Source organism: Ctenopharyngodon idella, chromosome 8, assembly GCF_019924925.1.
Source record: "Ctenopharyngodon idella isolate HZGC_01 chromosome 8, HZGC01, whole genome shotgun sequence".
Taxonomy (NCBI): Eukaryota; Metazoa; Chordata; class Actinopteri; order Cypriniformes; family Xenocyprididae; genus Ctenopharyngodon; species Ctenopharyngodon idella.
Genome location: NC_067227.1, coordinates 14,114,779 through 14,139,728, shown reverse-complemented (window position 1 = coordinate 14,139,728; position 24,950 = coordinate 14,114,779). Strand labels below are relative to the sequence as shown.

General features: G+C 37.2%; 1 long non-coding RNA gene across 2 annotated transcripts in view; it reads right to left on the bottom strand.

Moving 5' to 3' along the window:
• The window catches only part of LOC127517914 (uncharacterized), a 29,913-nt gene extending 5,488 nt beyond the window's left edge, over window positions 1–24,425 (bottom strand). The window contains exons 1-3 of one of the 2 annotated variants that reach the window (XR_007931407.1): window positions 24,044–24,180; window positions 22,127–22,239; window positions 20,330–20,410 (exon numbers count right to left, since the gene is read on the bottom strand). This is a non-coding gene — a long non-coding RNA (uncharacterized LOC127517914). Of the gene's footprint in view, window positions 1–20,329; window positions 20,411–22,126; window positions 22,240–24,043 lie in introns of both variants that reach the window. The other variant, XR_007931408.1, reaches the window with a different exon arrangement.
• Window positions 24,426–24,950: the final 525 nt, after the last annotated feature.

Here is a 24,950-nt window from a genome sequence, read left to right as displayed (position 1 = left end):
ACAGTAGTGTCTGTGTAGTCAGTAGAATTATAGAAATACTGAGTTTCCTTTAGATACAACCAAAAAATATAATGACAACTCACCAGACTCTACAAAATCTCAGTTTGATTTGAAAATTCCAGTGTTTTGACATCATTCAAGGAAGAAAACAGGGGAAAATCTCTGTGATAAGTTTTTTTCCCCCCCTGGGCATGTGGAGGATTAGTTTGCTCTCGACACACAACACTACATATTCCCAAATATATTTAAATTTATATGGTTGGAAAAGTCCTGGAATCATCATGGAAATTCATTAGTCAAAAGGTGAGGGAACATCTGCACTCTCAAGCTGTTATAGGAATTCTGACATATGGGGATATGGAAGAACATTACAAGAAAGGTAAAATCTTACTTTTAAAAAGATGACAAAATAAATCTTGTATTTTTACGGTTCAGGTCTTTTATCTGTTTAAAAGTAATGTGTGTTTAAACTATGTGAGTGTAATTCTAATCATTGATTTATTAATCGTTGTCCGTGTATAAATGGTCATAATCAGAGTTTTCTCTGTCCTCCTCACTGGTCTTTTTCTGAGCTGAAGCTTCATTCTCATCCTCAAAGTGCTGCTCAACATTATCAGAGAAGAGGAAAACTGAGCTGTCCTCGTGCTCTCTTGATTTAAATGAACCATATCCTGAACTTGCAGATGGAAAGTTACAGCTGTTTTTTTTTTCCCTGCCTCACTATGTGTGAAGGGAGAAGCATTCAAAAGTGCATTATTATTAATAAAAATAAATTTGGAATGAAATGAAATGTGAACTTGTACATGTTTTCACTTACACTCCAGTAGGTTCTCTTTGCTCAGTTCACTTGTTTGATTCCATGGTCATTTGAGTCCTTACACATATCACTAGATGTTCTCTCATCCCACCCTACTCTGTATTTGACATTCGGGATGTTGTGCTGGAACTAGTGATGCTTTTGCACATTTCATAGTTTTGAAATATTGGTGTGATTTAAGAGATCAATGAGCTCCAGTTTTCTCTAAAACATCATTGGTAAGAAAAGACTTTAAAATAATTTCTGAATAAAATCATTTTGTTAAAATAATTAAATGCTAAATCAAAAGCTCTCTATTAACTTTACTTCCCTCTGAATGTAAAGCTTGTCTTTAATTAAAGTGCAATTGCCCCCTCTGCTGGCTACAGGAAACATCTGCATTCACAACATACAATTTGGTAAACACCTATTGACGCCACCTTCTGTAACTTCCATAGCAGATACACAGTAGCTGTGTCCCAGTTCAGGGGCTGCGCACTTTGGAGTGCATGAAAGGGGTGGGGCTTTGGAGTGGAGGGTTGCCAGGTCTGCGCAACAAAACCATCCCAAAAGTAGCGTAATCACAGCACAAGTGTAAAAGTATCCCAATCCCAGACGTGGCAACAATGAGCCGAGCATCGTTACATGGTTAGCGGCTGTGTGACAGACAGCTCACAGTTGATGTTTGTGTGTGCATTTTAAAGTTTTATGACTTTCTATTGGGTTTTGACACGCTTCACTGCTGGCGATGACGGGACACTGGACCAAAATATGTATGGTTAAACTATGTAATGTTAGTTTTATATCGATAGCAACTAGTTAACCTTGTTTGTTTTTTTATGTTAAATGAAACGTTAACTGTGAAAATATATACATTCATTTTTATACATTTACTCTGTATTTAAGCTGTATTTAAGTCTAAATTTAAAGTACAGTACTTTAGGATTTTATTCAACTGCACTCCATCTCAGAGACAAATATTGTATTTAAGAAAAACTGACGTTTTGGACATCATGGACAATACAGTTTGATTTAGATATTACATATTGGTGAAACCGGGGCATTGCTTACATTTATGTGAATTCACACAGAGCTCCTGTCGTCACTGGCGCGCAATGAATTGTGGGATAATGTAGACCGCGAAGTGTCTTGAGATCGACGCTTCTTTCGACAGGGAAACGGAGAGGGTGCACTTGAAGTCGCTCTCGAATTACGTCGGCCCTCCTCGCGCCGCGGTGACAATCGCACTTAAAGGCCGCTCCCCCCCCCCACTTTTCTCAAGAACAGATACAGTGCATAAAATGGGTACATTAAAATGTGTCGATATAAATATTATTTAAATGTCACTTTGTCAATGAAACAGCCTAATTTCTGTAGTTTATTTTTGTGATGTAAGTTAAAAAAGAAATGCATTTGTATACATTATATTTGTAATGTAATTTATTTGTAAATGAGCCGGAGTAATTTCTGTTAATTATTATTATTATTTTTACATATGTTCACATGTGTAAATAAAAGAGAATTGCTCTGTTCATTGTTTATTTCTTTTATGGAACTTACAATTCTACATGAAACATTAAACCTATACAACATATACAATAATTTTTTCATCATGTAAATTAAATGTTTTTACATTAAAAAGCATTTTCAAAAAGGGGGAAGAGTAAAAGAAATTAAATCACATACTCTAATCAAACCATAAAATATTTGAACGTACAAAACAGATCTATGGTCCATTCAAATTTTGTCTTTAGTTGCTAACGATATAAAACTAACATTACATAGTTTAAACATACATATTTTGGTCCAGTGTCCTGTCGTCGCTGGCAGTGAAGCATGTCAAAACCCAATAGAAGGTCGTAAAACTTTAAAATGCACACACAAACATCAACTGTGAGCTGTCTGTCACACAGCCGCTAACCATGTAACGATGCTCGGCTCATTGTTGCCACGTCTGGGATTGGGATACTTTTACACTTGTGCTGTGATTACGCTACTTTTGGGATGGTTTTGTTGTGCAGATCTGGCAACCCTCCATTCTAAAGCCCCACCCCTTTCATGCACTCCAAAGTGCGTAGCCCCTGAGTTGGGACACAGCTATTATTGCCAAAAGTATTGGGACACCCCTTAAAATCATTGAATTCAAGTGTTCCAATCACTTCCGTGGCCACAGGTGTATAAAATCAAGAACAGTGTGTAGAGAGCTTCAAGGAATGGGTTTCCATGGCCGAGCAGCTGCATATAAGCCTTATATCACTAAGTGCAATGCAAAGCGTTGGATGCAGTGGTGTAAAGCCCGCCGCCACTGGACTCTAGAGCAGTGGAGACGTGTTCTCTGGAGTGACGAATCACACTTCTCTGTCTGGCAATCTGATGGACAGAGAAGTGTGACTCGTCACTCCAGAGAACACGTGATAGATGAACGGTACTTGCCTGACTGCATTGTGCCAAGTGTAAAGTTTGGTGGAGAGGGGATTATGGTGTGGGGTTGTTTTTCAGGGGTTGGGCTTGGCCCCTTAGTTCCAGTGAAAGGAACTCTTAATGCTTCAGCATACCAAGACATTTTGGACAATTTCATGCTCCCAACTTTGTGGGAACAGTTTGGGGATGGCCCCTTCCTGTTCCAACATGACTGCGCACCAGTGCACAAAGCAAGGTCCATAAATACATGGATGAGCGAGTTTGGTGTGGAGGAACTTGACTGGCCTGCACAGAGTCCTGACCTCAACCCGATAGAACACCTTTGGGATGAATTAGAGCGGAGACTGCAAGCCAGGTCTTCTCGCCAACATCAGTGCCTGACCTCACAAATGTGCTTCTAGAAGAATGGTCAAAAATTCCCATAAACACACTCCTAAATCTTGTCTTCCCAGAAGAGTTGAAGCTGTTATAGTTGCAAAGGGTGGGCCAACTCCATAATAAACCCTATGAATTAAGAATGGGATGTCATTAAAGTTCACGTGCATGTAAAGGCAGGTGTCCCAAAACTTTTGGCAATAGTGTATTTTATGCAATTTTTTTAGGTCCTACTTTATATTAGGTAGACTTAACTACTAGGCACTTACATTTAAATTAATCATTTGATACAAGGCATTTATTGTGTACATACATGTTTTTACATTGTACTTAAAAAAATATCTGCATGTAGTTACATCTGTAATTAATTTCTGTAATTACATTTATAGTTACACTGTTGACCCATCCCTTACACCTTAACCCACCTCATAACCGTATCCCACCTCATAGCAGCAGTGTTTTGTGTTTTGTAATACAATATGAACACAATAAGTACATTGTACTTTTTTTTTTATGTAAGTACATAGTAGTTACGGCCAACTAATATAAAGTGGGGCCTTATTTTATGCAAAAATGTGGGAAAATACAGCATATTCAATTGGGGACATAACAGAAGAAGCCTTTTTTTTTTTTTTGGAAAATAAGTGTTTGAATCTAAATAGCCTATAAGTGTATCCCCTGCATATATTTCCTGCATGCATACATTTTCCTCACAGTTCATCAGGATTAAATGTTTAATGTGAAATGGTTCGGATGATGTTTACCTATTGACTTATGTCTGTCAGACAATGAAATGTTTATGGGTGGCTCCTCTCTAACCGAGGTCTAGGACGGTGTTACTCAAAAAATGTAGCTACATAAACTTATCTACAGAGAAATTATCTGAACTCAAAGCTAGAGAAAAACAAATCTGATCACCTAAAAGTAACCCGTTACTGAATGAGAAAATGTTCTGAATGAGTGTGAGTGATATCTGTCTGAATGATTCTGACTGAATCACGAACCATACAGATATTTGGGCTGGCACCTAGAGTGGCCAATCAAATTTAGGGGTGGCTTGTGGCCATGCTGCTGGTCTTATTCGAAGTTAAAGCAAATGGCTTGAGCTTTTTTCTTGAATCATATCCTGAGTCAGTTGAATGGATAGAGCTGATGGAGTTCTTCTTTCCATGTTCTGTGAAGGAAAGGCGTTTAGATCAACTTTTTTTTTTTATTCCATTAGAAATTACACATACTAAACCAAATGCATGAAACCCTGTAAAGTTTGTTTCAGGATGGTGTGGCATCATATATTGTATGTTGTCAAGTACACTTTATACTCAGTTTACATAAGTGATGTGTTTTATTGTTATACTCACACATATCAGATGTTCCCTCATCATTTCCTGCACTGCATCTCTCCTGTCTTTGGTTTCATTCATGTTCTCTGTGTGCAAAAAATATAGATTATTACAAAAATATTGCTGAATGCAAATTATGCCAATTATGTTTTTAAAACATGCCTTTTCAGCATATCCTCAGATGAAGGACAGTAGATTGACTCACCACACAGAACACCAATACTCAGCTTATAATTATAATTATTGTTTATTGATGCTATTGTATTTTACAATGTCATACGCACCACATTCAGATCTTAAACATGAGTCTTCTGACAATCTGGCATCTTTTATTGGCATTGTTGTGTCCTCACCGGAACTGACTAGAAAAGAATTCGAGACACAGGAATGAAGAAAAAGAATATTTCACTATGTTTTGATCTTATAGTTGTAAATATATACAGGTTTACTTTTATGTATTGCATGACTCACAGTCTAAAATTGAGTCTTTGCTCTGTCTCTTCTTTTCTGACACAATGATATCACTGTCCTCTGCCATCATGTAACATTTGCTGATTTCTGTTTTGAAACAACATGTATTGTGAAAGGTGCTATACAAATACATTTGACTTGGACAACTCGACTCACCCATATTCCTCGACAGTTTTACAGCATCCCTCCACCACCCCGTCTCCTCACACTTGCCTGGTTACTTTCTTAACCAGAATACGGGGGGTACTCTGGGTTCGGGCCAAAATACCGAGCTCGGAGCCCTCTCCTCGGACAGCACGCCAAATACGCATACTACTACTCATACTATTTACTATCTGATTATTTGTAAGTGTGAACTCGTGAAATCTAGATTAAAAACCATTTCTTTTGCCAAGCATTCACATAATGCATCTCATATCCTTGTACTACAATTATATCAGATGAAATGCACACGACTATCTTTGCTTAATGTTATGAACAGCAGCTACGCTAATTATTCTCCATTTGCTTTTCTGTTTTATCTCAGGATGCCCGTCTCTAGGTGACAGGAGAGTACATCAGCTCCAGTTTGGATCCAGACTCTTATGAAGACTTCAGATGCCTCAACACTTGTGAAGAGATGACCCCAACCCTTCGAGGACTTCAGATGATGCAAACTCTGGATCAACATGCACCAATCCAAATTTTGCTATATATCCTAATCATTGTTCCCACTCAGTCGGTCACGTTCGGCGTACATCGGACAGACCGACGAATAGGAATCTCGCTAGAGAGGCCAATCTACTTCGAGTGTAACTAAAACGAGCCAATGCACATTGGCATGCAATTATTTGAAGCAGCTGCTCTGCCCTGCTCTGCATGGGTATATAATGAGCAGCAGGGGCATTGCATATTTAGCTTTTTGCGGTTCATTTTGTTCCTGTCTCTAATCTGCAAGCAGTGTTTCTAAAAAGAGCCAGTTCTTCAAGGAAGAAGCTTTCTCTTCATTGGTGTTTGCACTTCACTTCAGTGAAAGCAGTCAATGCCCAAATCTTGCGTGCAGAGATTGCCCACCCAGTCGGATCCAGGGAACTATATATATATTTTTTTAATAAAACAATTCAACGTTTAACAATTCTTCAATAACTTTTTAAAATTTGATTTGTTTGTTTTTTCATGCATTAAAACTCTTAATAAGAATATGCTAATTCGTCTTTTCTTCAGTTACGTCACACGTCAGTAGCTATTATGTTCTTTGCGCAAATATCCGGATTTCAACCAGCAGTGCCCTTTTTATGTTAAAAAATGGCTATCCCGCTATCTATGATGCATTTAATAAAGAAAAACGTCTTGACAAAGATGACAGGACGCTGAAACAACTTTTATCGTTTGAACGGGAACTAACAGAAATTGAGTTTATGACGATATCAACATCTTCAATTCAAAACCCATCCGACTCTGACTTGTTTAGAACAGACAGCATACAAGGTAAGCTATAGGTGTTTAGTCTGGCCCGCCGTGGCATGATAATGGAATATTTTTTGCATGTACAGGTGCTGCTCATATAATTAGAACATCGTGAAAAAGTTCATTTTTTTATTGTAAATTATTTTAAAAAATGAAACTTTCATATATTCTAGATTTCCTACATGTAAAGTAAAACATTTCAAAAGTTTTTTTTTTTTTTTAATTTGTTGATTAGAGCGTACAGCTCATGAAAGTCCAAAATCCAGTATCTCAAAATATTAGAATATTTACATTTGAGTTTCATTAAATGACCATCCCTACAGTATAAATTCCGGGTATCTTTTGTTCTTTGAAACCACACTAATGGGGAAGACTGCTGACTTGGCAATGGTCCAGGAGACAATCATTGACACCCTCCACAAAGAGAGTAAGTCACAGAAGGTCATTACTGAATGGGGTGGCTGTTTACAGAGTGTATATCAAAGCATATTAAATGCAAAGTTGACTGGAAGGAAGAAATTGGGTAGGCAAAGGTGCACAAGCAACAGGGATGACCGCAAGCTTGAGAATACTGTCAAGTAAAGCCGATTCAAACACTTGGGAGAGCTTCACAATGAGTAGAATGAAGCCGGAGTCAGCGCATCAAGAGTCACCACACTCAGACATCTTCAGGAAAAGGACTACCAAGCCACTTCTGAACCAGAGACAACGTCAGAAGCATCTTACCTGGGCTAAGGAGAAAAAGAACTGGACAGTGAACAGTGGTCGAAAGTCCTCTTTTCAGATAAAAGTAAATTTTGCATTTCATGTTGAAATCATGGTCCCAGAGTCTGAAGGAAGACTGGAGAGGCACAGAATCCAAGCTGCTTGAAGTCTAGTGTGAAGTTTCTGAAGTCAATAATGATTTGGGGGGGCTGTGACATCTGCTGGTGTTGGTCCATTGTGTTTTATCAAGTGCAAAGTCAATGCAGCCATCTTCCAGGAGATTTTGGAGCACTTTATGCTTCCATCTGCTGACAAGCTTTATGGAGATGCTGATTTCCTTTTCCAGCAGGACTTTAGCACCTGCCCACAGTGCAAAAACCACTTCCAAGTGGTTTGCTGAGCATGATATTACTGTGCTTTATTGGCCAGCCAATATGCCTGACCTGAATCTATGGGATATTTTCAAGAGAAAGATGAGAAACAGTCGATCCAACAATATACAGATGATCTGAAGGCTCAATAGTGCCTCAGCAGTGCCACAGGCTGATCACTTCCATGCCACACTTCAGTGATGCTGTAATTTGTGCTAGGAGCAAGTCATTTGCTGTAATATGTCCTGCCGATCAAGTATTGAGTGCACAAAAGAACATACTTTAAAGAACTTGAACTTTTCTGTTTTGCAAATCCATTTTTTGATTGATCTTAGGAAATATTCTAATATTTTGAAATACTGGATTTTGGACTTTCATGAGCTGTACGCTCTAATCATCAAAATTAAAAAAAAAAAACTTTTGAAATGTTTTACTTTACATGTAGGGAATCTAGAATATATGAAAGTTTCATTTTTAAAAATAATTTATAATAAAAAAATGAACTTTTTGATGATATTCTAATTATATGACCAGCACCTGTAATTTGTGAGCAAGGGGTTTTCTGAAATGTACACATATAAGTAAGTGGCGTAACTACAGACAGTGCAGCCACACGTGGGCCCTGCCACATTGCAAGCGTATGGAAGCCCGTTTCCGCCACAATTGAGTAAAAAAAATATAATTCTGTAAGTCATAATAATGAGAAACTTTCTCGTAATAATGACTTAGTTTCTCATAATAATGAGAAACTTTCTCGTAATTATGACTTTGTTTCTCATAATAATGAGAAACTTCTACGCATGCGCAAAGCAGCGGAGCAGTGACACGCTAGCGACATCCGCTGGTCAAATGCGATAACTCCGCAACCATGGCACGTTCTGTGTAATCTATAATATCATTAAATAAATAACATTATTGATAAATTATCAGTAGCCATATGAGACGGGATATAGTCGTTTATTCATTTGTATTTTTGTGTATGAACAAGCAGAAACACAGAGTGGTGATCCATGGATTTCAAACAGATGGAGGAATGATAAGACAGCACACACCTACATATCCAAGTCTGTTAAAGAACGCTTCACCTGGAAAGCTGTCTTTTGCATACATTCTAATGAGTCATAAACATCTTAAAAGGTGTTTTCTGTAGGAATATCACTGGAATGAAGGTTTATGACTGGGCAAGTGCTTTAGGACCCGGTTTATATTAGAAAAGCTTTCCAGTGCCTTGTCTAGGTAAACCTGCACATCAAATAGCCTAGACTCTTCCGCGAAATACGTGTTAACGTTAACACATAAACCCACACATTTTATGAAGACGTTGCACTTAAACTTAACGAATACATGTCATATTCCTTCGTTAATCTGACAGTTTTGTAAGCCGTCGCGTTCATGCAACAGTTTCCACCGTTACCACGGAAACCACTTTGCGTTCCACCTTCTCGTGCGCATGGAAAAGTATTTAAGATATACTAATAATTTATAATAACTGATGTTATTTAATGATACTATAGATAGACTGCACTTTGTAGCATGAGTAGAAGTTTCTCATTATTATGAGAAAGTTTCTCGGTATTATGAGAAACTAAGTCATTAATATAAGAAAGTTTCTCATTATTATGAGATACTAAGTCATAATTATGAGAAAGTTTCTCATTATTACAAGAAAGTTTCTCATAATAACGAGAAACTAAGTCATTATTACGAGAAAGTTTCTCATTATTATGACATAGTAAGTCATTATTACGAGAAAGTTTCTCATTATTATGAGATACTAAGTCATTATTACGAGAAAGTTTCTCAATATAATGAGATACTGTCATAATTGTGAGAAAGTTTCTCATTATTATGACTTACAGAATTATATTTTTTACTCAATTGTGGCGGAAACGGGCTTCCATACAAGCAGCCCCTGGCGACAAAGTGACTATATAAATATTAAGATAAATATAAATATTAATAATACAATATAATTAGTGCCGAGACTCTTTACAGCAGTGAATAAATACAAAAATTTGCCAACTCTATTTGTGTACTCTCATGGTCTTGTGGTAGAATTTTTGGCAAGCGTTTCTGAGGTTCTGGGTTCTAATCCGCCCTCATAATCTTTTTTTTCCTCATTAAAACCAAAGGTGTTCATCAGTGATTGTACATCTAGAGCAAGGACACGTTGTGTGCATTTTGTTTTGTGCTTTTACCAGAACGAAACGCTCGATTGAACTGATAACAGCAGCAAGGAGCACTGGCCATGATTTCAAAAACAACACATTCCAGCGGATAGATCGTCTCTTATTTAACACAGACGAATTTCTTGTCGAATGGAGATGTTTCTTTCTTTTAAGTACAATTATTCGCTGTGTTTGAGTTCATTTTTGAGACGTTTCAGAAAGATTCTCGCAGAAAAACAGCTAAAAGTGCACCCTGTTTTTTATTTATTTTATTTTACAAAAGTACAAGGTTTTGTTGTTATTGTGAGCGTACACAAATAAAAGTAGACCATTTGTAGTCTTGCACCAATCTGTAGGCTATCGCCAAAAATGACGAAAGGCCTATTTTAAGTTGTTTCTGTCATGAGGAAAAAATCCATCAGAACGCGCCGGCGCATTCGTCTGCCAGAGGGATAAAAATAGCCAAATTAGTTTCATATTTATATTTATATATTAGGCTATAGAGCCTAATATTATTTTTTAAATTTCACCTATGTTGATTATGAAAAGTGAATAGCATGACGGATGCGCATGCAATGTCGGGAGACATGCAGCGGGTCAGACATGAGTTTGACCACTTCATTAAATTTTGTTTTATAGTAAGCCTTTCTTTAAAGTGAATTTTGTTTTGTAGAAATTGTATCTTAATTTCAATCAATGTTTCATCAACCAATTGCCTATATTTAATAAATAGGAAGAAAACCAAGAACGTCGGGTGTGGAATGGATTGAAGTGCATAACAAACGAATGTTTCCGCGGCCTTTGAATAAGGCTGAAGCAATATTCTGTTTTTATTGAATTTCTTAAATACATGTCTTTAGTAGGCTACTTAATTAATTGCTAAGATATTGTTGGTCTAACAATATATTTTAGTTGGTCTAAATTAAGTAAGTTAGACACAAATTTGCGTAAGGTTCCCTTCTAGACAAGCGCCTATGTGCTTGTATGTGCTTCATAACTGTGCAGCCCAGGGGGCCCGTCATAATAGCTGCACTGGGGCCCGTCACTACTATGTTACACCACTGATATAAGCCACTTGTATGGCAGGTTGTCGATACAGGACTCAGGGGCGCTCAAATTTGTTGTTTCAAATGTAGCCTATATGCACGCGGCAGCCGCGCTCATAATGGAAGCGACGCGCATGCAGTGCGTTTTCCAGGCGCATCGAGATGAAAAATTCTCAACTTTTCAGAATGCCGCAAACGCACCGCAGGTCATGTGACAAGAACGCCACTGAGGGACAGCACAGTGGCCTCCATAATCCTTAAATGGAAGACGTTTGGGATGACCAGAACCCTTCCTAGAGCTGGCCGTCCGGCCAAACTGAGCTATCGGGGAAGAAGAACCTTGGTGAGAGAGGTAAAGAAGAACCCAAAGATCACTGTGGCTGAGCTCCAGAGATGCAGTCGGGAGATGGGAGAAAGCTGTAGAAAGTCAACCATCACTGCAGCCCTCCACCAGTCGGGGCTTTATGGCAGAGTGGCCCGACGGAAGCCTCTCCTCAGTGCAAGACACATGAAAGCCTGCATGGAGTTTGTATAAGTTTGTAATAAGATTCTCTGGTCTGATGAGACCAAGATAGAACTTTTTGGCCTTAATTCTAAGCGGTATGTGTGGAGAAAACCAGGCATTGCTCATCACCTGTCCAATACAGTCCCAACGTGAAGCATGGTGGTGGCAGCATCATGCTGTGGGGGTGTTTTTCAGCTGCAGGGACAGGACGACTGGTTGCAATCGAGGGAAAGATGAATGCGGCCAAGTACAGGGATATCCTGGACGAAAATCTTCTCCAGAGTGCTCAGGACCTCAGACTGGGCCGAAGGTTTACCTTCCAACATGACAATGATCCTAAGCACACAGCTAAAATAACGAAGGAGTGGCTTCACAACAACTCTGTGACTGTTCTTGAATGGCCCAGCCAGAGCCCTGACTTAAACCCAATTGAGCATCTCTGGAGAGACCTAAAAATGGCTGTCCACCAACGTTTACCATCCAACCTGACAGAACTGGAGAGGATCTGCAAGGAGGAATGGCAGAGGGTCCCCAAATCCAGGTGTGAAAAACTTGCATCTTTCCCAAAAAGACTCATGGCTGTATTAGATCAAAAGGGTGCTTCTACTAAATACTGAGCAAAGGGTCTGAATACTTAGGAGCATGTGATATTTCAGTTTTTCTTTTTTAATAAATCTGCAAAAATGTCAACAATTCTGTGTTTTTCGGGTGCTGTGTGTACATTAATGAGGAAAAAAAAATGAACTTAAATGATTTTAGCAAATGGCTGCAATATAACAAAGAGTGAAAAATTTAAGGGGGTCTGAATACTTTCCGTACCCACTGTAGATGGCAAGTCAGTTGGTAAGCATGACAGGGTCGTCAGGCTCCTTAGGGGGTGAGACGGTTAAATCCTCCTCGACCTCCCTCCATACCCTCTTGGGACCTTGCTCTGGTGCTACAAGCACTCCAGAATGCTCGCTTTGATCCCTTGCAGTCAGCAGACTTAAAGATTCTGTCTATGAAGACTTTGCTGCTAGTCGCACTGGCCTCCATCAAGAGGGTAGGGGACCTGCAGGCATTTTCAGTCAATGAATCATGCGTAGAGTTCGGGCCAGGTGACAGCCACGTGTTACTGAGACCCCGGCCTGGCTATGTGCCCAAGGTTCTTACCACTCCCTTCAGGGACCAGGTAGTAAGCCTGCAAGCACTGCCCTGTGTTCTCACCTCAACCGGTCAGAGGCCCCGGCTTGGTGTCGGCTTGCTGCACTTACATGCGCTTATTGCTCCAGAGAGTCCCTACAAGGCAAACCTGGCAGAGTCCTCCAATTACCCTTCGGCAGCCAGACGTGGTGGAGCATCTGGCGCCAGGCCTATACTTTGTTGCATCCTTAACAACCGGATTTAGGCTGGGTACCATATGTGTGACCTTATGGGGATCCCATATGTGTAGTTCCACGGTTGCTCCAAAACGAAGCCCGTGTCTTTCCCATTGGGAGAACCCACCCCGTATCAGGTTGGAGTCACCCCAGTAACTTCCATATGTAGTACAGCCCTACAGGGTTAGTCCATATGTACATCTCCACATAACTCCTTCAGGGAAGGATGTGGCCTCCGTAGCGTTCCTTTCTCAGTGAAAGGGTACGCTTTCCCAGTGTTGTCCAATAGTCTCACTGAATGGGTTAGGCGGAACAGCAGTGACACTCTCTGTGTTAGCCTTGTCCCACCGTCCTTTAGGCAAGGGGGTGCAGGAGGCTTGCATAGAGCACTGGAAGGGGGCAGCGCCTGTGGCGCTTTAGTAGGGATTCCTATTCGTCGGTCTGCGAAAACCTAAAGATGCAATGCACCTGCTGCTCATTATATACCCGTGCAGAGCAGGGCAGAGCAGCTGCTGCAAATAATTGCATGCCAATGTGCATTGCCTCGTTTTAGTTACACTCGAAGTAGATTGGCCTATTCCGAGATTCCTATTTGTCGGTCTGTCTGACGTACGTCTCCATTCCCACCTTCAGGGAACGAGGGTTACCTTTGTAACCGAGACGTTAACATGTATTCATTACGTCAATAAGCTCATTGTTTCTGCCTTAAATTAATGCATTGTTCTAAATTAATACATTGTTAGCTAACTGCGTGCTTTGTATATGTACATTTCTGAAATTACATCATTTGTACAAAGTCACCTCTGAAAACAGATTAAATTGTAATGTTGACATGCATTTTCTGTAAATCTGCTTTGAAATGATATGTATTGTGAAAAGAGTTATACAAATAAATGTGAATTGAATTGAAGGCACATGAGGATTCTACATCTACAAAACAATATAACTATGAATCTATAAGTTTGTTTGTTGAATCTATAAAATTGTGCACAGGCTTTATTGAAATCAGCAAACCAAAAGATCTTACAAAGACACCCCATTTTGAATATGACTAAGGAAATAATTAGGACTCCAGCACACAAATGTCAATGTTATGTTAACAAACTAAATCATGCTGACGATTTCTCGCCATCTTTATGTCAGTGCCGAAACACAGAGATGAGCACATCAGTGCCAAAGTTAACCAAAACATAAAACTAGCTGTTACTGTTTTAAACAGGTACTCATTGAAGGAAACTTGTTCAAATAATATTTACGTATGAAAGAATTTTGATGTATAAAATGTCTTACCTGACGTTTATTGCTCAACCGCTCTTCTGTGAGAGGTGGCTACTTTCAATGTTTGTCAAGCAAAAAGGAAAGCAGAAGGAAATGCAAATTAATGCAAAAACAAAAAAGTTCCTTTTTTATGACAGTGCATCAAAACGAAAGAATCCATTCAGAAAAATAATAAGGTTAGAAAAAATTTAATTATAAAATTGTGTACACTGTACTATTTTTCATCATCAACCTAATAATTCATACTGTAGGCTAAATAAAAAAATATGGAATTATCAACTAAATCAACCTGACAAAGGTTAGATCAGAAATATACAGTAGTTCCTTAATATATTTCATTTTAGCAGTGTACTTTCTGTCATGTTTTTAACGCATGATAGTCCTTTAAGAATAAAGATTCAGTTGAAATCACAAATTTATGGACAAAGTTTATATTCTTCTGTATAGGCTATGTATATTTCAGGCATTTTCATACATTATTGACATCAAACAAGTATATTACTGTTACGTTTTGGTTTAGTTTCTGTTTTCATGGCCTTTCAGTTTGTATAAACTTTTGAATGTGTTCAGTTGCTGTTTCCCTGATTTTCCTTAGTTACTAATTGTTTCTATGCTTACTGATTATTTTATTCATCTGTGTCTTGTTTGGTTGCTTGTTTGCTCTAGAAAATATTGCCCTGTGTTTTTATCTTAAGTTGTCACTTATTGTCTTTGTTTAAACAAAGCTGTTACACTGCATTTTGATTTGATTTGCCTGTTTGAACTGTCTTTATTTATTATAACTGCTGCAAAAGATCCTGTACTCAACTCTCCTTTTACCATTCTTGCTGCACCGTGACAATTACATTAGTGTCTAGTCAGTAGAATTATAGAGAGATACAAACCATAAAATGTGAAGACAACTCACCACACTACAAAAATTAAACAAATTAAAAATAAATAAATAAATAGAAAGACTGAAAAGTTACAGCAGCTACTTTCAAATTCATCCACTCTTGCTCTCATTCTAACACAGCAGGTCTAATGCAGGTCTTTATATTTACAAAAGGGTGTGTGTCTGTGACCTTCAAGTTGTAACATCCTTCAAGCTTTAATGTACTGCGAAAACAAAATTAATAGTGCACTTAAATTAAATCACCTCCAGAGGTTCTCATTACTTTTTCGTTTATGACATCACATAAAAATAGCTATTACTGTTATTAAACAGTCATAGATGTATCATACCAATGCTCACACTTAGCACAATAGATTACATATGAAAGGATTTTGTATTTAAGCATTGTAATATAAAATGTCTTACTCTAATCATCAGAACAAAAAGATCCATACAAGTATGTAAACACTTTACAGTAACACTTTACGGTAACACTTTACAATAAGGTTCATTAGTTAAACATTAGTTAATGTATTAACTAACATGAACTAACCATGAGCAATACATTTGTTACTGCACAGGCGATAACTGAAAACAAATATGAAGATTTCACGTGGTGTTATGGCTCATAACTCCATTAAATATGCACAGATCATAGATCATGGTACATCACCATTTAAAGCAGATTTTTATGAATAAAATGAGCCCCAAAAAAACATAATCCATTGTGTCAATCACGAGATATTAGGCTAAACTCAATTTGTGCAGACTCAAGAGAGACACGCAAAGACATAAAAACTATCTATTACTAAAAATAAACAGGTACTCATAGAAGGAACCAGTGCTCACATTTGCTCAAATTTTGTAACTGTTAAGCAATGTAATATAAAATGTCTTACCTGACATTTATGGCACAATTCCCATCACTCTTCCGAGTAGAGAAGGTAAGCAACAAGCTACCTCAAGCTCATGTGAAATATTGGTTTAGAGTAGGGTACAGTGGGGTTAAAGGCACACCTTTTGAAAAAATGTGCTTTTCACTACTCTCAAAAATATATGATTGCAGGAAAAATATATATGTTTGTATTGAACATTGATGGAGCAAGAGATTTTCTGTGAAAATAAATCATAAAAGTGGTTAATTTTGTTTAAAAATCTTATAAATGTATGAGGTCACACATGGGGTAAAAGGCTCCCCAGCATGGGGTAAAAGACACACAATATTCATACAAATACTTTAGCTAAAATAATGTTTTTAACAATGTCTAGGTTAATACTTGTTCAAAAGAATCACTCTAGCAAAGTTTGTACCATATTCTGTTTATTTTCATAAATAAAAGAATTTATTTTTGTTCAATAAATATACTGCCATTAAATAAGGCCTATGTTAATATAAAAATATATTTAAAAAAATACAGAAACAAAAGGCTACTTTAAAAAGTAAAGATTCTGAAAGCATTGAAGGAGATCCCATAATATTTAATATAGATTTACAGTAGTAACAATAAATTATATTTTATTATGATATGATTAATATAATATTTTTTAATTTGTTTGGTTCATTATAAATAGCCTATGGGTATTATCTCTAAGATGGATACCCAATTTGATATATGATATTTGCCATCTGAATCTAACCATGTCATATCAAGTCAGCCAGCACTTCATTATCATGTTAATTATTGTGCCTTTTGCCCCAACAGCAGGTGCGCTTTTTACCCCAAATACCATACTTTTACATATTCTTCCATTATTTAAAAACTGTTGCTTGAATTACCTTGAACAAAACTGAAAATCATTAAGAAGACCTTTATCTGAAAATACAAACATGAATTTAATCGATTCTCATTTGCTATACTTCAACAACATTTTAAAAAACATCAAATATTAGATCAAACTACCTCAGAATCAACTTTGCGTTGCTGCCCGTGATCGCGTCAAGGATCGGACAAATTTGCACGTGCATTTTGAAAAGCGGATGTTTAGAAAAGTGCTGCAGCAAGTTTTTGTGCCATCTAGTGGTTTAGAGGAAAATAAAATCAAAGGCGCCTTTAGCCCCGTTGTACCCTACATGCCACATGAACACATGAACATGAAAACAAAACTGTATATTAGGTGTTTTTTACTACTATGTACTTACATAAAAAATATTGTCAGGAAACTGAAGAACTAAGACATTCGTTCATGATTAGTGAAGCAGCTAAGCGCTATCATGCAAAAAGGAAGCCATATGCGAACATGGTCCAGAAGCGCTGTCGTGTCCTGTGGGCCAAGGCTCATTTAAAATGGACTGCTTCAAAGTGGAAAAGTGTTCTATGTTCAAATTTCCAAATTTGACATTCTTGTTGGAAATCACGGACGCCATGTCCCCCAGGCTAAAGAGGAGGGGGACGTTCCAGCGTGTCATCAGTGTTCAGTTCAAAAGCCAGCATCTCTGATGTTATGGGGCTGCATAAGTGCATACGGTATGGGCAGCTTGCATGTCTTGGAAGACACTATGAATGCTGAAAGGTATATAAAGGTTTTAGAGCAACATATGCTCCCCTCCAGATGACGTCTATTTCAGGGAAGGCCTTGTGTATTTCAGCAGGACAATGCAAAACCACATACTGCAGCTATTACAACAGCATGGCTTCGTCGTAGAAGAGTCTGGGTGCTGAATTGCCCTGCAGTCCAGATCTTTCCCCTATAGAGAAAAATACCTCAAAGACGCCCACAAACTCATCAGCAGCTGAATGGGGCAAGAATCAGGCAAGATATCGGGCAAGAATGGGACCAAATTTCAACACCAAAACTAAAGAAACTCATAACCTCGATGCCCAGACATCTCAAACTGTTTTCATTTTATTCAAATTAAAAAAAAAAAAATGTTTTTTCATTTCAACATTTCTGGAATTCGGGTTGTAATGTTTAAAAATATTCTAATATTGTTGCAGTGTTTGTCTAGCTTTGTTTTATTCAAGCTTCTTGACTTTTTCTTAGTGGAAGTTTTAAACAATTTACAATAATTGAATACAATTCAGTTCATTTTATGATCATGACTGGCTGATTGTACATTGTTACTTACATAAGAAAGAGGTTTGTTGAGAAACATGCAGACTATTTCTGGTGTCTTCAATTTATATTATAGAGTATAATGCATATCTCAGTGACAGGTGTAAATGTAAATTGCCCCTGAAAACATAGCATAATGTTTCTAGCTGGGATGTTAAAGAATATAGTCAAGATAATGACTTTCACACTGAACATAATTTTATGAGCTTAAAGTTAAATTTAAACATTTCAAAAATGCATTATATTTCAAAAAGTACTGTAGAAAACAAACAAGCTCTTCAAGAACATTCTCTTTTTTTAAACAAAATCTTTAAACTTGGACAATTGCTTGAACAGTTTTATTCAGTGGACAAAAACGCACAGTATATAGCCTAGGCCTATTTACATCAAAACTGACAAGTTACAACAGGTACTTTTAAATTAATTCACTCTTTTGCCTCATATAACACAGCAGTAAAAAAGGTCCTTTTATTTTTATTTTTTTATTTTTTTTTACAACAGTAGCGTGTTTGTCTGTGACATGCAGTGTGATCTACATTGCACAGTATAGCAATGTTTCATTTCAGTTGCCTGCACTTCCCCCCCATAATTTCTTGACAATGCTAAGGGTGTCACAAATTCACAGATCCCGATGACAAAATGTCTATGTGTCTATGGTTCCCCTCCAACAGTATAGCTAAACTAACTGCTTTAGAGAACAACTGAGCTAAACTTGAAGAGAAATAAGCCTTGATAAGCCTCAACTTTAGTCATAGCAACATATTCCTTTTCATGAATAAGTTAGACCTTCTGGATGAATATCACATAACATAAATCATTTTCAGGACATACAGTTTATGTGCTCTTCATATGCATTATACCGACAAACCTTTACAACTTTAATAACATTAACAAACATTATACTGACTGAATAAAAATGTCCCTTTTCATTTCAGAAATCTGATCACTGTAAAGTACCTTGTTGTTTACTGACTGAGAAACCGTTCTGCGTGATTCAGTGTGTGAGTGATCTGTCCGAATGATTCCAAATGAATCACAAAACAATTAATGTCATAGTTTAGATATTGATGCTGGCTCCTGGAGTGGCCATCAAATTTTAGGGGTGAATTTTGTCTGTGCTGCTGGTCTTATTTGAAGTTGACATCAGTTTATTTGTTCTCTTCATTGTTTTCAGTGATGGTGGAAACTTTGTGTATTATTGAACCATATCCTGAATCAAATGAACGGATAGAGCTGACAGAGTTCTTCTTTTCAAGTACTGTGAAGGAAAGGAGTTCAGATTTACTTTTTTGTCTTCATTACAAATTAGGAGTAATAAATCTAATGCATGACCTTGTGAAGTTTAGGATGGTGTAGCAGCCATATTGTATGTTGTTAAGCCTTTTACACATTATACTCAGTTACTACATAAGTGATGTGTTTCATGGTCAGTTGAATACTCACACATACCAGATTTTCCCTCATGCCATCCTGCACTGCATTTCTCCTGTGTTTGGTTTTCATTTATTTTCTCTGTGGAAACTGTTGATTACAACAATTTTACTGAATGCAAATTGTAAAACTATTTTTTGCTTGTGTCAATGATGTTTTTAAAATATGCCTTTCAAAATATTCATTGAGTAACTCAGATGAAGGTGTTACTCAATCCACACACATTCACTCAATACAACACTTCAGATTCAGGACTTAAACATTCAGGATGTAAATGTTATACTCTGGTATAAGCTTCTGGCTGTATAATGTCCATTACATAAGAAAGAGGTTTGTTCAGAAACATGTAAACTACTGTCTATTGACTTTTATTAAAGTGTTAAAACGAACATTTATAAAATATGTTGTACTTAAGAGCACAATGTAATTAGCATGACTGAGCACTTCATTTATAATGGTTTCTATTGTCACTACTATCTTTGGTTTTTATTTATATTATTTGTGTAGAAATTGTTGATTACAAAAATATTACTGAATGCAAAATAAACTAGTCATGAAGTTTTTAAAATATGCCTTTTTTTCATCATATTCATTCTGTAACTCAGAGATACGCATTCACTCACCACAATGAACACCAGCTGTCTGAGCTTATAATTACTGTTAATTACTTAATGCAGTTGTCATACGCACCACATTCATGTCTCGTACAAAATACCTCAGAGTCATCTGAGATACTGGCTCCTCTTTGCACTGATGTGTTCTCCGCATTGACTGGAAAAGAAAAAGAGGCACAGGACTGATGAAAGAATAGTTCTCTATTTGAGCTTACACTTATAAATACAGGTGCTGGTCATATAATTAGAATATCATCAAAAAGTTGATTTATTTCACTAATTCCATTCAAAAAGTGAAACTTATATATTATATTCATTCATTACACACAGACTGATATATTTCAAATGTTTATTTCTTTTAATTTTGATGATTATAACTGACAACTAGGAAAATCCCAAATTTAGTATCTCAGAAAATTAGAATATTACTTAAGACCAATACAAAGAAAGGATTTTTAGAAATCTTGGCCAACTAAAAAGTATGAACATGAAAAGTATGAGCATGTACAGCACTCAATACTTAGTTGGGGCTCCTTTTGCCTGAATTACTGCAGCAATGCGGCGTGGCATGGAGTCGATCAGTCTGTGGCACTGCTCAGGTGTTATTAGAGCCCAGGTTGCTCTGATAGTGGCCTTCAGCTCTTCTGCATTGTTGGGTCTGGCATATCGCATCTTCCTCTTCACAATACCCCATAGATTTTCTATGGGGTTAAGGTCAGGTGAGTTTGCTGGCCAATTAAGAACAGGGATACCATGGTCCTTAAACCAGGTACTGGTAGCTTTGGCACTGTGTGCAGGTGCCAAGTCCTGTTGGAAAATGAAATCTGCATCTCCATAAAGTTGGTCAGCAGCAGGAAGCATGAAGTGCTCTAAAACTTCCTGGTATACGGCTGCGTTGACCTTGGACCTCAGAAAACACAGTGGACCAACACCAGCAGATGACATGGCACCCCAAACCATCACTGACCGTGGAAACTTTACACTGGACCTCAAGCAATGTGGATTGTGTGCCTCTCCTCTCTTCCTCCAGACTCTGGGACCTTGATTTCCAAAGGAAATGCAAAATTTACTTTCATCAGAGAACATAACTTTGGACCACTCAGCAGCAGTCCAGTCCTTTTTGTCTTTAGCCCAGGCGAGACGCTTCTGACGCTGTCTGTTGTTCAAGAGTGGCTTGACACAAGGAATGCGACAGCTGAAACCCATGTCTTGATACGTCTGTGCGTAGTGGTTCTTGAAGCACTGACTCCAGCTGCAGTCCACTCTTTGTGAATCTCCCCCACATTTTTGAATGGGTTTTGTTTCACAATCCTCTCCAGGGTGCGGTTATCCCTATTGCTTGTACACTTTTTTCTACCACATCTTTTCCTTCCCTTCGCCTCTCTATTAATGTGCTTGGACACAGAGCTCTGTGAACAGCCAACCTCTTTTGCAATGACCTTTCGTGTCTTGCCCTCCTTGTGCAAGGTGTCAATGGTCGTCTTTTGGACAACTGTCAAGTCAGCAGTCTTCCCCATGATTGTGTAGCCTACAGAACTAGACTGAGAGACCATTTAAAGGCCTTTGCAGGTGTTTTGAGTTAATTAGCTGATTAGAGTGTGGCACCAGGTGTCTTCAATATTGAACCTTTTCACAATATTCTAATTTTCTGAGATACTGAATTTGGGATTTTCCTTAGTTGTCAGTTATAATCATCAAAATTAAAAGAAATAAACATTTGAAATATATCAGTCTGTGTGTAATGAATGAATATAATATACAAGTTTCACTTTTTGAATGGAATTAGTGAAATAAATCAACTTTTTGATGATATTCTAATTATATGACCAGCACCTGTATGTACAGGTTTACTTTCACATATTGTATGACCCACAGTTAATAGGATTGTCCATGCTCTGTCTGGGCTTTTTTGATATATTAATTTTAGTGTTGTCTGCCATCATGTCCACATTCTCCATCTCTGTGATCCAGCTCCTTTGATGATTTCTGTTTTGAAACAATATGTGAAAGATACAAATAAATTTGACTTGATGAGATTTTTTAGGCTATCACTGCAGTGCATGAATGGATGAATGTACAGTATGGATAGAAAAATATAGATAAATGCAGCGCTGGTTGATTTAGATCAACTTCTTTAACCTCTTCAGCTCATTAATTTATGATATAGAAAACACATCAAATAATTGTCATCTATGTTCTGTTATGTTTTTACTGTGTAACACTGTATTCTATGAAATATCTAATATAAGATGAATAATAAATATTACAGCTCTTAGTTTAACTTTTTACAAGCATTTCATGGGGATATATTATTATAATATAAATATATAAAATATGATTAAACTTTTTTTTGTTTTCCTTATATCAAAAGATGCAGAAAATTATTGAGAAAATTCTGTACAGTATGACTGTACATAAACAGATTGATCACAATATTGATTGTAACACACATTATAAAGTGTTTTAGCAGTTCTTTAGAATGCAATAGGCGTATAATACTAAGAACAACTGAAATTAAAACTTGCTATGCAGGATTAAATCACAACATGTGAACCGGCTTAAAGGGATAGTTCACCCAAAAATGAAAATTACCCCATGATTTACTCACCTTCAAGCTATCCTAGGTACATATGAATTTCTTCTTTCAGACGAATACAGTCGGAGTTACTGTATATTAAATAATGTCCTGGCTCTTCCAAACTTTATAATGGCAGTGAATAGAGGATGAGATTTTGAAGCACAAAAAAGTGCATCCATCCATCCATCATAAAAGATATCCACACGGCTCCGGGGGGTTAATAAAAGCCTTCTGAAGTAAAACTATGCGTTTGTGTAAGAAAAATATCCATATTTAAAACTCGTCTACTTATGCTAAAAGAGTAACCCCTGACGTAATGTAGGAGTAGCGTAAGCTTTGACGCTTCTCGCTGTTCAAACAAATAGGGCTGTGCAACAAACTCAAGCTCTTCTTCTCTTATATTGAAATCCTCCAACATTTCTCTTCAAAAATTTTTGTTTTAGACTTCTAATTTGTGTTGCGGTGTTTTGCTCTCTCCTCTGCGCTTCCGTGTTTGTCAATTTGTCATGCGTTGAGTCAGAGTTCACTCTTTCACTGCAAATCGATGTGTACGCCTGTCTGGTGGAAGCTAGTTATTTTAGTTTTTAAAGTTTTAAACATGGATATTTTTCTTGCACAAACACATTGTTTCACTTCAGAAGGCCTTTATTAACCCCCCGGAGCCGTGTGGATATCTTTATGATGGATGGATGCACTTTTTTGTGCTTCAAAATCTCATCCTCTATTCACTGCCATTATAAAGCTTAGGAGAGCCAGGACATTATTAAATATAACTCTGATTGTATTCATCTGAAAGAAGAAAGTCATATACACCTAGGATAGCTTGAGGGTGAATAAATCATGGGGTAATTTTCATTTTTGGGTGAACTATCCCTTTAAGGCCAGAAATGAATAAAGACAATTGTACACAGGCATTATTGAACTTAACAAACTAGGAATAGAAACCAGGAACAACCACAGACAATGAAGAATGATTAAGGGAAGGTTTAGGACTCCAACATACAAATTTCAACTCATTATTTAGCCTGAATTTCAGAAAACATACAGTAACCGCTGAAACTCACCTAACATTCATAACAGTGTTAATGAAGACATAAAAACTATAAATAAACAGGTACTCATAGAAGGAATGTTACCAATGCTCACATTTGGCACAGTATTTTACATCTGAAATTTTGTATCTGTTAAGCAATGTAATATAAAATGTCTTACCTGACATTTATAGCACAATTCCCATCACTCTTCTGAGTAGAGCAGGTAAGCAACAAGCTAGAAGAATACAAACAGAAAGAAAAAAAAACTTCCTTCTCATGTGATATACTGGTTTAGCAGGAAGAAGAGTGGTTAGGATTAAAAGTGGGTTAAGGTGGAAGGGATGGGTCAACGGTTTACAGAAATTACAGCTGTAATTACATGCAGGTATTTATGTTATATATAAGTACAATGTAAAAACATGTATGTACAGTTTACAATAAGTACATTGTATCAAATGTATTTAAATGTTATTACATAGTAGTTAAAGGAATGTAAAGACCAAGTACAAATTTAAAATCAGGTAACCTAAACATGCTTCATTTAATTTAGAAGTCAAAAATATGGTTTAACATGACCAAATTATCCTACCTGCATTAGATTCCACTAACAAATGTCAGATCAAGCAGAAATCATTCCTTAAAATAACAACTACTTTTACTTGTAAGTGTATACAGTTGTGTTTTTAAAGTGCCCCTATTATGGGAGTCTCCTACAACAGGTTTACAGGTATGCAAGGTCAAAAAACACTTTAGTTTTCTCATAATATACATTTAATTTCACCTCAGTTCATAAACGATTCGTTAGAAGCAGCTCAACGAATCAGTCTCTCTAAACCCTTCCTTTCCGTGAGCCTACACTGCTCTGATTGGTCAGATGGCCCAATCTATTGTGATTTGTCTACTGCGCACACTGCACAGCCATTGCCATAACTGAATGACAGCTATCAATTCACAAGACATTGTATATAGACAGAAAAGATAGCATCGATTTTACCGTATCAATTCGAGCCCGAGTCCAACGATAAAACGTATGAAGTAGTCGATCAACCAGAAACTGATTCGCAATCACGACTGGAGTAGGACGT